Below are 13,877 nucleotides of genomic sequence, written 5' to 3'. Positions count from 1 at the left end.
GCAGGAACCTTTTAGAATTTAAAAACTCCCAACAAAGAAGTAACTAGTGAGAGATGGCTCTTCTATTTCACCCCTAACAACAAACAGTGCCAGTCCTTTTTTATTGACAGCTTACATTTTGTTTTCACAGTCCAGCATTAGTAAGTGAAACACAAACTGCAATAAAACAAACAGTATGTGTACCAACCACTCACATATAAAATGAGTAGGTGAATGACATCATCTATTTGATGCAAAAATACCATCTTTCTGTTCCCTCTATTTTTACATGCTGTTGCACTGACAGGCTGCTAAAAAATACTGCAACTAGTATGCCATTTGGAAAGCATAACAATGCAAGCCACTGACAAACTCGGTCCTACACTAACAAAAATATTTCTACTCCTAGCATAGTTCTCTCCATGCAACACTACAATCTTTACAATAATAACAATTTTTGATAATTTCAAATCAGTATGAAAATACACTTCTAGATGCAATTCAAATTACAATAGAATTTTTTAATCATCTTGAGGAAGATGGGTTTTTTTACCGTGTTTTAGTCCAGCCACCTCAAACATCCTTAAACAAATCATTACACTTGGTCTTAAAATATGTTCTTTTGATTACTGGCCACCTAATGTTCAGTTATGTGTTCACATAAATGTCCATTTAAGACCGTGAAACCAAATGCTTCAGAGCCCATAACTTCAGTCTTTCTGACAGCCATTGGTTCCCCAGCTTTCATGTCCGGGTCTTCCTACTTGCACATATTCCATTTTGTTTCACAAATTATCCAGAATCTGTATACAGTCCCTGGCTCTTGATCCTTCAACCTCTTCTCTTTTTCTGCATGATTTAGTAAACTGAAACACTAAACACATTCTAACATTGTGAAAAACTTCATCGCTGCTCTAATTGAAGATCTCCTGCGATTAACTTGGATCCCCGTTTCCTTGGGTTTGAAATAATGTTCAAACCATAGGCCAAAATTATTTTTAAAAATCTGCAACTCCCACCTCAGCAAAGGAGCATGACTATAGAAGGTTCTACATGAAGATTCCCATTATTACCATTCAATGTCAATGTGAACAATTAGTCAGGAGGAGTCTCTCTTCCTAAATCCTGTGTTTTTTTCCTTTCAACAGACGGATTTTTTATTCACACTGGCTCCACAAAGCTCTCTTGGCCTTTTATAGAGAGAGCTCTTCACCTTCACCTGCAGTAGTAGAACAGGAGAGAAAAAGAGACCTGCAATGATTTTCACAATATACCTCATAACCTTAATAAAAGATTAACTTTTTATATTTGAAAAAAAAAAAAAAAAAGCAATAGAACAGGCTACAACAAACACCTAGGTACAACAGTAAACAACATTACTTTTCACATTGTGGCATTAAGTGCACTCATCTATGGCACTAGCTGGACCAAAGATACAAGGACCAATCATATTGTTTAATTCCCTTGTATGCTGGATACAGGTCTTGTACCATTATACACCACAAGCCTGAAAAATCATAGATCATAGAAATATTAAGATTTGGAATGCACTGTAATGATTATTTAGCCCCAGTCTCCCCTGTCATGCTCAGGGACACCTCCCACTTGACCAGGCTGCTCAAAGCTTTGTCCAACCTTGCCCTAAACACTGCCAGGGCTGAGGCATCCACAGCTTCCCTGGGAAACCTGTTTCACCACTCATAGTCAAGAATGTATTCCTTATATCCAACCTAAATTTCCCCTCTTTCAGTGTGTACCCTTTTCTCCTTGCCTGTCTCTATAGTCCCTGATAAAGAGTCCCTCTCCATCTTCCCTGTAGGCTCCTTCAGATGTTGGCAGGTTGCCATGAGGTCTCCACACAACCTTCTCTTCTCCAGGCTGAACAGCCCCAACCTTTAGCAGCTCAAACTTGCTCAGCCCATCCTTTTTGGAAACATGGTCCAGTCCTCCTATCAACTTTGTAGCCCTTCTCTGGACTTGCTCCAGCAGTTCCATGTCCCTCTTAAACTGGGGACACCAGGGCTGGACACAGTGATCCTTGTGGGGTTTCACAGGAGGAGAATAGAAGGAAGAATCCCCTTCCTTGACCTGCTGGCCACATTCCTTTGGATGCAGCTCAGGATTCCCTTGGTTTTCTGGGCTGGCAGCATTCACTGTGGGCTCATGGTGAGTTTTTCATCAGCCATCACCCCCAAGTCCCTCCCCACAGGGCTGCTCTCAAGCACTTCTCTTCCCAGCCTGTGGAGTGTCTGGGATTGCCCCATCACAGGTGTAGGACCTTGCACTTGGCCCTGCTGAACTCCCTGAGCTTTGCTTGCTCCCACCTCTCAAGCCTGTCCAGGTCCCTGCGGATGCCATCCCTTCCCTCCCCTGTGCCCACTGCCCCACCCAGCTCAGTGTCATCAGCAAAGTGCTGAGACTGCCCTCGGTCCCACTGTCCACGTCACTGACAAAGGTGTGGAATGGTATTGGCCCCAGGACCGACCCTGAGGGACACCACTCGTCACTGGCCTCCGTGTGGATAATGCACTGCTGACCACAACTGGGAGTGTGGCCATCCAGCCAGCTCTTTATCCACCAAGTGGGTGATCCATCAATCCATTTCTCTCTAATTTACACACAAGGATGGCCTGCAGGACAGCATCAAACTGCGTAAGCCCATGTAGACAATATCAGTTGCTCTGCCCCTGTCCAGCAGACCTGTACCTCCATAACAGAAGGTGTCCAAATTTGTCAGGCAAGACTTCCCCTTTGTATAAAGCCATGCTAGCTTTACAATGATGTATAAAGTAAATATCCTTGTTCTTCTTGCTTCAATGTAAGTTAGGCAGACCCCTCACACCACTTAAAGAGGTGCCATGCTTCCTCACTGTCAGCACTGACACCTCTGTGGTCAGCTAGAGCCCTGAGAACCATCAAGCACAATCCACTGCAGTCAACCCACTTGTGTGTGCCTTGTGGTGGATGAAATTACATGCCACCGATAAATCTGGATGTAGTACAACCAAAGAAATGAATTTTCTCAAAGCTATCCATTATTTCAAGGAAATTAGCTGTTCAAACAAAATACTTACCTAAGAACCAGAGGCACAGGCTTCTTTACAACAGTGAATTCTTTTTCTGATATGTTTTCTCAACTGATATGGCCATCCTAATTAAAGAACCTCAGAGCTGGAAGATACCAGAGCTCATCACACAGTTCCACAAAAATAGCCTTTCTCACAGGGAAGTGGAGGGCCATTTCTCCCCCTCGGAGGCTGCAGTCCCTCCGTGCTGTACACGCTGTCCTGCAGCAGCAGAACTGGCTGGTGTACAGTCGGCCAGCAGTGACCGTATCACGTAACAAGCACCTCTCCTGTGCAGTGTTCGTTAGCAACACCCAGCACGAGCAGACCCAGAGGCACACTGCCGCTCTCCAAAGGTCAGAAATCACAGCTGAAAAGTGTAAAGCGCTGTCTCACACACTCCTTCTGATCCTACTGCAAAAACATTGCAGCTGTAAGATAAGCTCATTCACACATGCTGGACCAGTAGGCTGGCACTATTTTGAACAAGCACCAGTCTGTAATGTTTCAGCTGCATGTGTTGCAGTTATATGTGTGCCTCAGCCAAAACCTGCAAACAGATTGTAGAAAAAGAGCAGGATTTCCCACTGCACCCTGCAAATCATTCCTTCAGGTGGCTCAACATACCTGTTTTATACCCTAGACCAGCCAGGACTCAACATACAAGACCAAAGCCTCAGCATAAGCACAGCTCACCAGGCTTGATCTATGTGTCCTATGAAAGAGATGGCCTGGTAGAGTCCTGACCATGTTGTATTCTACTCTGTTTACTTAACATCTGACTTAGACCTTAGAGCTACTCTGTCTGACTGCAAACTGTCACAGTCATTACGAAAGCTATGGTTTTCTTAGAGATTTCTTTTTGAGTAAAAGTTCCACACTGCTCCCCTGATGTACTGTAACAGGCTCAGACATAAAATGCAATCAAAACCCAAAGATACAGCAGCTTTTAATTGTTCTTCTCTCAGTCCTTGCATCAGATCTTCCTTATTCTAGGCAGAACAGGTAAAATTTGGTCCCAAATCAAACCACAACCAGTCTTCTTCAACCCATGCAAAGCAAGGGACAAGAACCACCATCTAGAAGGAATCCTGCTTTGTTTTCACTCACTTTTTACAGCATCACCTAAAGCCATTAGCAATGCCGCAAACCATCAAACACCAAACAGTTAAAGCTGTTCTGGATGAAAACAGTAAACAAGGCATTGCTAAGAACAATTATAAAGTAGGCTTATAACATGGCTCTTGAGCAAACACAGTTTAATAAGCATTCCATAAAAAATTTAAACAATATTTTCAGCCATGCAGTGAAGGAGAGCCCAACTCATTCTCTAGGTAGCACTAACATAACACATGTATGAAAAAGGCAGGCAAAAAAAAAGAAACATGAAACATAGCAGAAATCAGACTCCTTGCTGCAGCTGGGAAACAGGTATGTAAGGCAGAAACTGACTGCATGCTCATTTAACTGAGACAGCTGGAATAAAATGTGATGGTTCCTTCAGTCTGTTTCTTCTGTCCTACAAGTTGTACTTAATGGTCAGACTATCCCCAAACTCCAAGAGGCACAAAGGGAGTTGTTTGGCTATACCAATAAGGTTGTAGAGATACACTGTGTATGGATTAAAACCCAAAACTTTTGCATATTGGTCAGGCACAAAGATATCTGTTCACAGGACAAACACAAGTGCAATTTCTGAAAACCACCGACTTATCGTAGGGATTTACTGCAATATGGAGTTTTACTGATCCTGTTTTCTCTTCAGGCAGTAAAAACTCAAATTCTATTTAAATGCTTGAAGGCTGTAATGTTATAGTTGTTATTAATAACCTCTTTCCAACTTTCCCTCAGAGTTGTTGTCTGTTAACTAGTGACTTTTTTAAAATAAAATTACTGTTGTGCATCCAAAAGAATATTTCATGTTTGGACTGACCAATTACAGAGTTTGAAGACTATAATGGATTTGTGACAGCATTTAATCAGCTTTTGAAGTTCTAAATATTATCTCCATCTCTGTTAATGTCTTATTTAAATGCAACTGATTATTAGTTTCTATGTTTTCATATATCACCTTTGTTCTAGAATTACAAGCAATAAGCTTATTAAGTGATCAGAGACAGCAATCTCCCGCCTTAATGAGCACAAAGCTAGTAAAGCATCTTTGCTTTGCACATTCTGAGTTCAGTTTCACACGCTTTGATCCCATCCTCAGCAGTCACTTGTGCCTGATGCAGAGGCCAAGCAGGTCTAGCGCTGTAATGCACTAATGCTCTGAGTCTCACTAAATGGCTACAGAAAAGGAGAAATGAGGAAGCGTAAATCACTCCACACCAACAGAATGGGTGCTGTGTTTATTCTCTTAATGCAGAGAGGTTAGAATTTTCTGCTACATTTACCAGAGTTTCATAATCTCTCACCAGCAATCACTGCGCAGAGGTTTTTGTCTCTCCACCTTTCTCCATGCAGCCCTGTATCACCTTCCCCGACAGGACCATGATCCCACAGAGTGGATCCCTTCCACAAAATCCAACCACTAGCATGGGCATAGCACGACAAAAGACTATGTTACAGACTGTGTCACTACAAACAGGAGTACTTTTGTAACTCTAATTTATAAAGCTGAACATGATTTAGTAGATATGGGTGTTGGCATAGTAGTCTGGATCTCTTGGCAAGTCAAAAGACAAACATAAATGGTTTAAATTAGCACGGTAAGTATTAATAGCATGGCAGATGGAGTTTTAAAACTCAGAAACGATTGATTTGTCATGTAGTCCTTCAGCTATTGAGTACATAGCAACAGAGTGGGGCAATATTACATTTGAAAAGTTACTCTAACCCAACTGTCTGTGCACATGCATCCACCACAAATTGTGTCTTTCAGCAGTTCTTCCATCAGTAAGAGTGATTTTCATTCTCTTTTATCCTCACAACATTGTACGTCTGAAATGCCCAGCAATTAGCAGGGCACATTATATTTTTCAAGTGAGACATTAAGTTCTACCCTGTTGCAGGCCATCCTGCTACTGTGAAGTATTTCTGAATTTTATACTAACTTATTAATAATGAAGAAAATAACTAATTTTAGTGATTAAGGTATTTTCAATAGAATACATGCATTCTAAAGGTCAATAAAATATCTGTTTAAATTTATTTTCAATTCATAATCTGCAGTACATGTGATATGGACAACTTTCATGTCTGTCAGAAAACAGCCTTTACAATTTTCTGGGAAAAATTGTTTATCACACACTGAAAACCAGCTCTTTGGTAAGAGGACACTTGTTCCATGTCTCATGAACTAAAATAATGTGTAAACAAACACCCACCTCATACAAAGATTTAAACTAGGATTCATATACGGTAAAAGAAGATTTCCCTAGTGATAAACAGTTTGAGCACAAAGTGTTCCTTCAAGTCCTGACATAAATCTGCTCCTGCCAAGCTAGTATCTCATTGCATCAGCCTTTCGCCTTCACCACACCGAAGCAGCAGCCCTACTGCCTCTCTCTCTGTTTTCCTCATACTGCCCTCTCCCCAGAATTACTACCCCAGCTCCACTGGGCCAAAGAATTGTCTTTCCATCCCACAGACATTTGGTAACAAGAGAAGAAAAACCTTTTATTTAAAAGAAATCTGATTCTCTAGCTAACCTGTCACTGAAGGACTCCCATGTGGGCTGAGTAGACTCATTATTACTGCTGGTAGACTTGCCCTTTCTTACACCACTAGCTTTACCCCCACTTCTTGGTATTCCTATAATTTTTATAAATTTGGAATGCTTTTGAAATGTTTTGATATGCATCTTAAGATTGCAAGATCTTCAACTGGGCTGAATGCAAGCAAGTGCTGTTGTGTCTGATAAAGCACTTATTTTTCAATAAGAGAAAAAAAAAATCAAAGCATCTCTGCCTACATTGGTTCCTCAACAACAAATATTTGCAGCTTCTATTTTATTCGTGGAAATCTGGTATTTCAAATAAGATACATGATGCTATATTTATTCCATTCAATGCTCCTTTCAATGGCGCAAGATAAAACACAATTTCTGCAGCAAAAGTTTCATTTAACAGGAGCAAGACCTAGCTCCAGTTAATATAAGCACTTAGACATGTACATACAGTCAGATAAGAGACCACGCAAGTGGAAGTTATGGTATAAAACTATATACTCATACTTCCTTAGTCTCCAGTTCATGAAAAAGAATGGCACCAATCTGTAAACGGGAGATTTGCCTTCAGAGGTTTTGATCATTCTTTACTGGAAGAGGGTACAAGAGATCATATACAGTACTACATGCTACTTCAGTTTGTAAAGATATCTAGAACTGAGCTCTGCAGATTTCCCCAACACAGCCAGTGTGGCACAAACATCCATGCAGTCTCTGGGAGCAGTGCTGTGGACTGCCTCTACAGAGCCCTTGATTTTTACACTTGAACGGTGCTACACTGTGCTGTGCAAATACATCAAGACCAGGAGAGAAAACAGCCCATGGTAATGAAAACAATGATTGACCATCCTCAGAGAATTTAAAAATATTTGGTGGGTGTCTATAACTTTTCTGTACATTAGTGTACAGTGTAAGTTTCAGCAGTTATAGTCATATATTTGATAAAAGTACCACTACCACTTACTGGCAATGTTAGAAATTACTCGTCAGAAGGACTGCAAGCTGTCTTGTTTGTCAATCCTTCATAGTTATTAGAACATGCTAACATCATGAATTAACAAGGCAAGTAGCAATTCTAGTAATGCGAGACTGAGATGTGATGGAGATGAAAGACATCACATTCCTATTCAAACAGCACAAGCTGTCTGAATAAATTACAGTATTACTTACACTTATCACTCAGAGCCACAAGACATCTCAACTGCAATATGCTTTAATCTCAATATTTAAAATACCATCTTTTAAATACGCACCAGAATTTAAATGTACCTTACCAAATCTCCTTAAATTGATTCTATGCCCAACTGCATTTTCATTGCTGATGTGAGCAACAAAGTCTAAGCTACAGTTAAAACTCTTTTGGATTTCAGCTAAAAAGATCTTGACAAATAACTTCAATTTTTCATATCAGTAAATACTTGCTTAAAGCATTAATAAAACAGGATCCAACTCAAGTGCTGGGTTACAGTTTTTTAATTGCTTCATTCTTACTTCTGACATAATCATGACCAGAAAGGTGGACCAGGTGTGGGTCTTCTGTAGCTGCTACACAAAAAGAAAAGTTAAGCTGTGCCTGAACACCATAAAGTTAATAATACACTATACTCTAAACAAAATATACTGTACTGAAAAGATAAGTAACTAGTTCACACCAACTAGTTCACTTGATCTCCAGCATTAGCCCTGTGAGAGTTTGCAACAAGTTTTACTGAAGACGTTACTATGATAAAACTCTAGTTACTCCTACACTATATAACCCCTCTGTTTGCACACCTCTGCTCAGAGCGTTGGCAGTATTTATTTTTCAAAACATTGTCTATTTTTTTTATCCTATGCAATACTTACAACGAGCCACACAATAAGAAACAAAACTATGGACAAATGGCATAAAAAAAAAAAAAAAAGGTCGGAATTGCAGGGATTGTATAAACTGGAATAAATCATACAGAAGAAAAATTCTGATTAGGTCTATTACAGTGGAGAAGATTGTGACGCTGGCAGCTAAACGACCATTCTTGATCTGCTTTTAAAATCCAAGTCCACACAGAAAAGAGACAGAAAAGAGGGTTTCTCTGAAGAAAACTGTTTCTCCAGATCTCCGAGGCTAGGCTTCTCTTCCCCGGCACCCCATCCATCACCCACAGCATGGGACGTGCCAGGAATTCTCGCCCCCCGCCCGCCGTCCCAGCCCCGGCCAGAGCTGACGCCGCGGTCCCGGCCCGGCTCCGGCGCCGCACTGCCCACAGCAGCGGGACACGGGCGGCCCCGCTCCTGGAGCGGCTCCGACAGCGGCCGGGACCGTGGGGCAAGCTCGCAGATCGCCCGCCAATCCCGGGCGAGGGGAGGTGAAGCCGGACAGGAGCCCGACCCCGGCCCGTCGCCCCCGGGGGCGGGGAAGCCGCTGCGCGGCCGCGCCAGGCGGGAGGCGGGCGGCGGGGAGCGGCGCGGAGCCGCCGCCCGGTACTCACCGACTCGCTCGGAAACTTCCCCCAAGTTTCGGCGGCGCGGCGGGCGGCAGCGGACGTGCCCCCCCCCGGCGGGCGCCGGCACCATGGGAGCGCCTCAGCGAGCGGCCGCCGCGGCCGGCCCCAACTTCTGGGGAGGCTGCGACCGTCATAAAACGCGAGCGAGAGCGGCGGGGCGGCGGGCTGAGCCCGCACTCCTCCCGCGGGGCGGGGCGGGGCAGGCGGAGAACAGAGCGGAGCTGAGTGGAGAGACGGAGGGAGGGAGGGGAGATCAGCGCGGGGCGAGGGGCGGCGAGCAGCGCTCCCCAGCACCCCTCCCCATGCACCGTCGGCCGGCGGTGCCAGCGGCGATAGCGGCGGCCCCGGCGCTCGCCTCGCTTGCCGCCGCCCGCTCCGTGCCTGTCCTGCCCTGCCGGGGCACGGCGCACTCAGCGGCCATCGCCGCGTACTCCTCGTCCTCTTTCACCCCGAAGTGCCGGCCCGGCCGCCGCGAAGAGGGGGTCAGAGCGGCGAGGGGCACCGTGTCTGGCGGGGTGGGGCGGCTCGGCGCGACTCGGGGATCGCCGCCTCCCGGCCCGAGCCGCGGCCGCTGCCGGCGCTTGGGCTGCGCCGCGGGGCTCCGTCTAGACGGGGACGGCGGCTACTGCAACGCGCATCCCGGCCGACGGGCGGGAACACGGCCCCGGCGCCAGCTCCGCGCTGTGGGCGCACTCCCACCGGCGATGGCTGTCGGGGGCGAGCCCCGGGCTCCTGGCCCAGCCTGAAGCAGGGGCTCAGCAGGGATGGCAGTCGTGCTTGTGTTCAGGATCGACGAACACGATTTTAGGGTGAAGGGGGTGTCAGCGTGGAAGGGATGGCACCTTCCGTGGCCAGGTGTGCGGCAGTGTAGGCACAGAGCTAAGTAGTGTGAGTGTAGAAGGTAGCTACAGGAAAATGGAGAGTGTCTGCTAGGAATTGTCTTAAAATAATAAAAGACTTCTCTTCTGAAAAACTGTTTAGGAAAGAAAACATTAAAAAGGAGCACGCCGTCATCAATTTGTTTAGTTATCAATTGCATTGACAGAGTACCGAAGGCAGACCCACCTGTGCAAAGGTGACCTCAGCAGTGACACATTGATCTTTAAGGCCCTTGCGGGCCCTCTGTCATGTACGTGACCCCACCTTCAAAATAGCTCAGCATCTGGCTTCCTCATTAAACAAAGGTGGGACAACAGCCCCACAGATCAGTGTTGCAAGAGTTTCACAATCATTCAGTAAGTCACAAAGCCCGCTCTGAAATTAACTGTGAATAGAAGAGAATTGTATTTCACCCAAGCTTTCTGCTGTGTTGGATGTACAGGTATAGCAGTGCCGGCATATGGAAGTTGTTTGACTGTAATGGCTGGGAACAGTTCCTGGGACCTCTGGTCAGGTTGGTGCTGCCCTTCCCTTCCTACTGCACCAGGTGCTCCCAGCCTGGGATCTGCTCTTCTTAGGATGCTGGTGTTCCTCAAAGACTCACCTGCAAGCAGCAAGTGATCTGTCTTCAACTGTGCTGTTGATCCAGGCTTCCTCTGCCCATAACAAAGAAAGTGATTTCAGGGGGTTGAGGACATGTATCAGGGATGAAATGGATCGTGAGATGTGACCTCATCAGCTTCCAAGGGAATAAAAATCTCACATATTGATAAATATATGATGAAAGAATCACTTTGGAGGTTTTAAACTAAGAACACACAGATTCATCTTCCTTATTCCTACCAGAACCTACCAGAACCATCTCTTGCCATTTCCTTATTCAAAATCACAGGAACAGATTTTTTTAAACACTATCAAACAATACCATTATATTTGCATTAATATATGTGCAAAGGACATTAAGTTCCACTTCTTACCACCGGTCAGGGAATTCATACCCACATCTGCTGGGAGATGCCTGTGCTGCCAAACTAGCGGTTGTTATTCAGGTCTTTCATTCTTACCATTTGTGCTGAAGCTATGGCAAAGCATGATTAATAACTCAGTGTGTTAGAAATTGCAACCACAGATCTGATACTAGCCCTAAAGTTTTGTTGTTAAAGCACTATGATAAAAGGGGAAAAGTCCAGGTCCAGAGATTTTTATTTGGGGTCTGTTTAATACAACATTCCTATTACGTAGTAATACCTGGGACTATAACAAACTGGTTTGCATTAACTAAATGGCAGTGAATACCACATGAATAGACCAGAGAAAATAATTTGTTGCTCCCTTATTATATGTACAAATAAGCTTGGATAACAATAAATCCATCGATTTATTATATATTCTAGGTTTACAGCTGCCTAGACTTTGTCTATACTAGATAAAGCTTTTTGTTTCTTCACATGATAGATAGTTTAGTTTCATGGCGACTAATGTCAAACACATTACACTGCCAACAAGACCAGATATAGGCAAAAGCAGCCAAAATAATTTTGAATCAGAATCTTGTGAGGGTGTGGGGGGAGGAAAGACAGGAGACAGGTAAGAGTGGAGTTTCCACATTGTCTACAGCTGGTCTTGGATCTGTGGAAGCACAAGGCTGTGTGTCACTTGTGTGTAGGATAAATACTTTGAATTTTCTCAATCACCCCAACACAAATAAATAGCATAATAAAGGTCAGAGGTCTTTTGGCTTGTCTCTTATTAAAATAATACTAATGAAAAAAGGTGTCTTTTGATAACTATTATTCTCAGTTTCTTTGGAGGATTTCAGGGTATATTAAACTATTTACTGGATTTAGTACTGCTAAATCTGTGGTAGTAGTTTAATCTCCCACATATATTAGCAGTAAAATACCCAAGATTGGTATCATATGAAGCATGAGTCTTATCTTGGCAACAATATAGAGATTGGTTGTATTTTTTATACATCCGTTAGGAAACATCTACTTTTAAAACTATGTATAACTTCATCCATGCCCACGTTCTTCACTTTTTGCCATATTATCTATCACTCTTCCAGATTCCATCCAGTCTCCTTAAAAAGCCTGGAAAAGCAAGTCTGGCTTGAGGACATTCAGTAAGGACACCTGAAATCTGACCATTTGCTCTGATACAATATCCAGGAATGCCTACACTTACCCTTTTCTCTACACGCAGTTGCTGCTTCACTCCTTTCCAAACACTGTTCAAAAAAGTTCAAATCCTTCCTGATTGTGATGCTCTGGACCCAAGTGCAGAAGACAAAATTATGTCTGAATCTTGTTTTGCTCTCTGTTTACAATAGTGTATAATGCAATGTTTATCAACAGGGCGTCAAATAGAATTCCAACAGCTCCATTCATGATAATTCATCTGAAAGAGGTTCCTTTACTGCTAAGTGTCTAAAGCAATGCTGTTTGTAATTTTTGCCAGACTTGCTTGCCAGTGAGTGCCTACTGTAAGCACTGGCTAAAATCTGAGCTTTTGCAACGTAAAGGTAGCTGTATCGGTAAAGTCTGTCAGCCAGACTCCTGTGGCTTGATTTAGCAGGCAGTAGTTGCCTATAGTCAGCAAAAGCAATGTTAATTTATATATTTCTGGATCAATATAATGGGGTACACATGCAAGGTCCATGCTAAAAAGATAAAGGGGTTTCTTTGTCTAGAAGTTTGTATTGAAAGGAAATAAAGTGACATTTTGTTGTTGGGCTTTTTGCCAATGCAATAGTGCAAAATGCACTCTTAATTGATACTGCTTTACTTGCAGAGCTTTTACAGGAGGCCTGAAAAAAGGTCATTTAGTCTGAGTAGTTTAAAATTCCCTATGCTTTGAGGTTAAAGTGAGCATGGATATGTCCCTCTTGAGTGAAAAACTACTTACACTAATTACAAAAAGAGTTTTTATTTTTCAAAACTGCATGAAATAATGCAGAAGGCAGATTAAATAAAAATATTGTTCATATTCTGCATTCATAACTGCAGTTTAAATCTATCATCTTATTTTCTTGGCTTCTTGTTTAACACAATCATAAACACGGAAAGTGCACAGCTAGAAAGGGATCTCAGGATCTCTCCAGTCCAACCTCCAGCTCAATGCAGGGTCAGTGAAGAGGACGAATCTTGCTGGGCTTTACCCAGTTGGATTTCAAAAAATTTCATGTCTGGAGGCTGCACAGCATCTTGGGGCAACCTGCTCCACTGCTGCACTGTCCTGTGGGGCAAGAGGTTTCCTTTCTTCTCTGCTCTGAACTCCTCAGTTCTCATTATGCCCTTTGTCTCTGGGCCGATGCTCCAACTCCCGATCTGGGCATCCTGGTAGTGCTTCACTGGCTCACTCCAGTTTGGCAGTGTCTGTGTACCACCTCATGGGCTTTTCCCCCCCCAGGGCAGGATTTTGCATTTGTCCTGGCAAAATTTCTCACGGGTCCCATCAGCCCGCTGATCCAGCCTGTCTAGGTCCTGCTGTAAGATGGCTCTGCCCATGAGCATATTGACCAGTCCCTCCAGCTTGGTGTTATCTGCAAACTTGTCAAGAGCACACACTACCTCCTTCAGGTCATTGATGCAAATATTAAACAGAACAGGTATAGATTAATGGCTCCCAAGCACAGGGACTATGAATCCATAGTTTTTAGTAACACAACACACACTTTTTTCCAATTAATCTTCACTGATCTTATCTAGGTAGTAATAAAAAATGGGAAATGTAAAAGGAACATGTTGGTCTTTTGGAAATGAGCTAGAGAATTCTTCAGATGAATAAGTGTTCCCCCTT

The 13,877-nt window shown here is 43.6% G+C and overlaps 1 protein-coding gene across 3 annotated transcripts in view; it reads right to left on the bottom strand.

The window, feature by feature from the left end:
• GHR (growth hormone receptor) overlaps positions 1-9,332 on the bottom strand; it is a 115,072-nt gene extending 105,740 nt beyond the window's left edge. Inside the window, exon 1 of one of the 3 annotated variants that reach the window (XM_041489297.1) lies at positions 9,183-9,332. The gene's annotated coding sequence lies outside the window, so the exon portion shown is untranslated. Of the gene's footprint in view, positions 1-3,053; positions 3,117-9,182 lie in introns of those variants that run through there. The other 2 variants (XM_041489295.1, XM_041489296.1) reach the window with 2 other exon arrangements.
• Between the last annotated feature and the right edge of the window lie 4,545 nt (positions 9,333-13,877).

This window comes from Pyrgilauda ruficollis, unplaced genomic scaffold (assembly GCF_017590135.1).
Source record: "Pyrgilauda ruficollis isolate IOZ18807 unplaced genomic scaffold, ASM1759013v1 scaffold92, whole genome shotgun sequence".
In the NCBI taxonomy this organism is placed as follows: Eukaryota; Metazoa; Chordata; class Aves; order Passeriformes; family Passeridae; genus Pyrgilauda; species Pyrgilauda ruficollis.
This window is presented reverse-complemented; position numbering and strand designations above follow the sequence as displayed.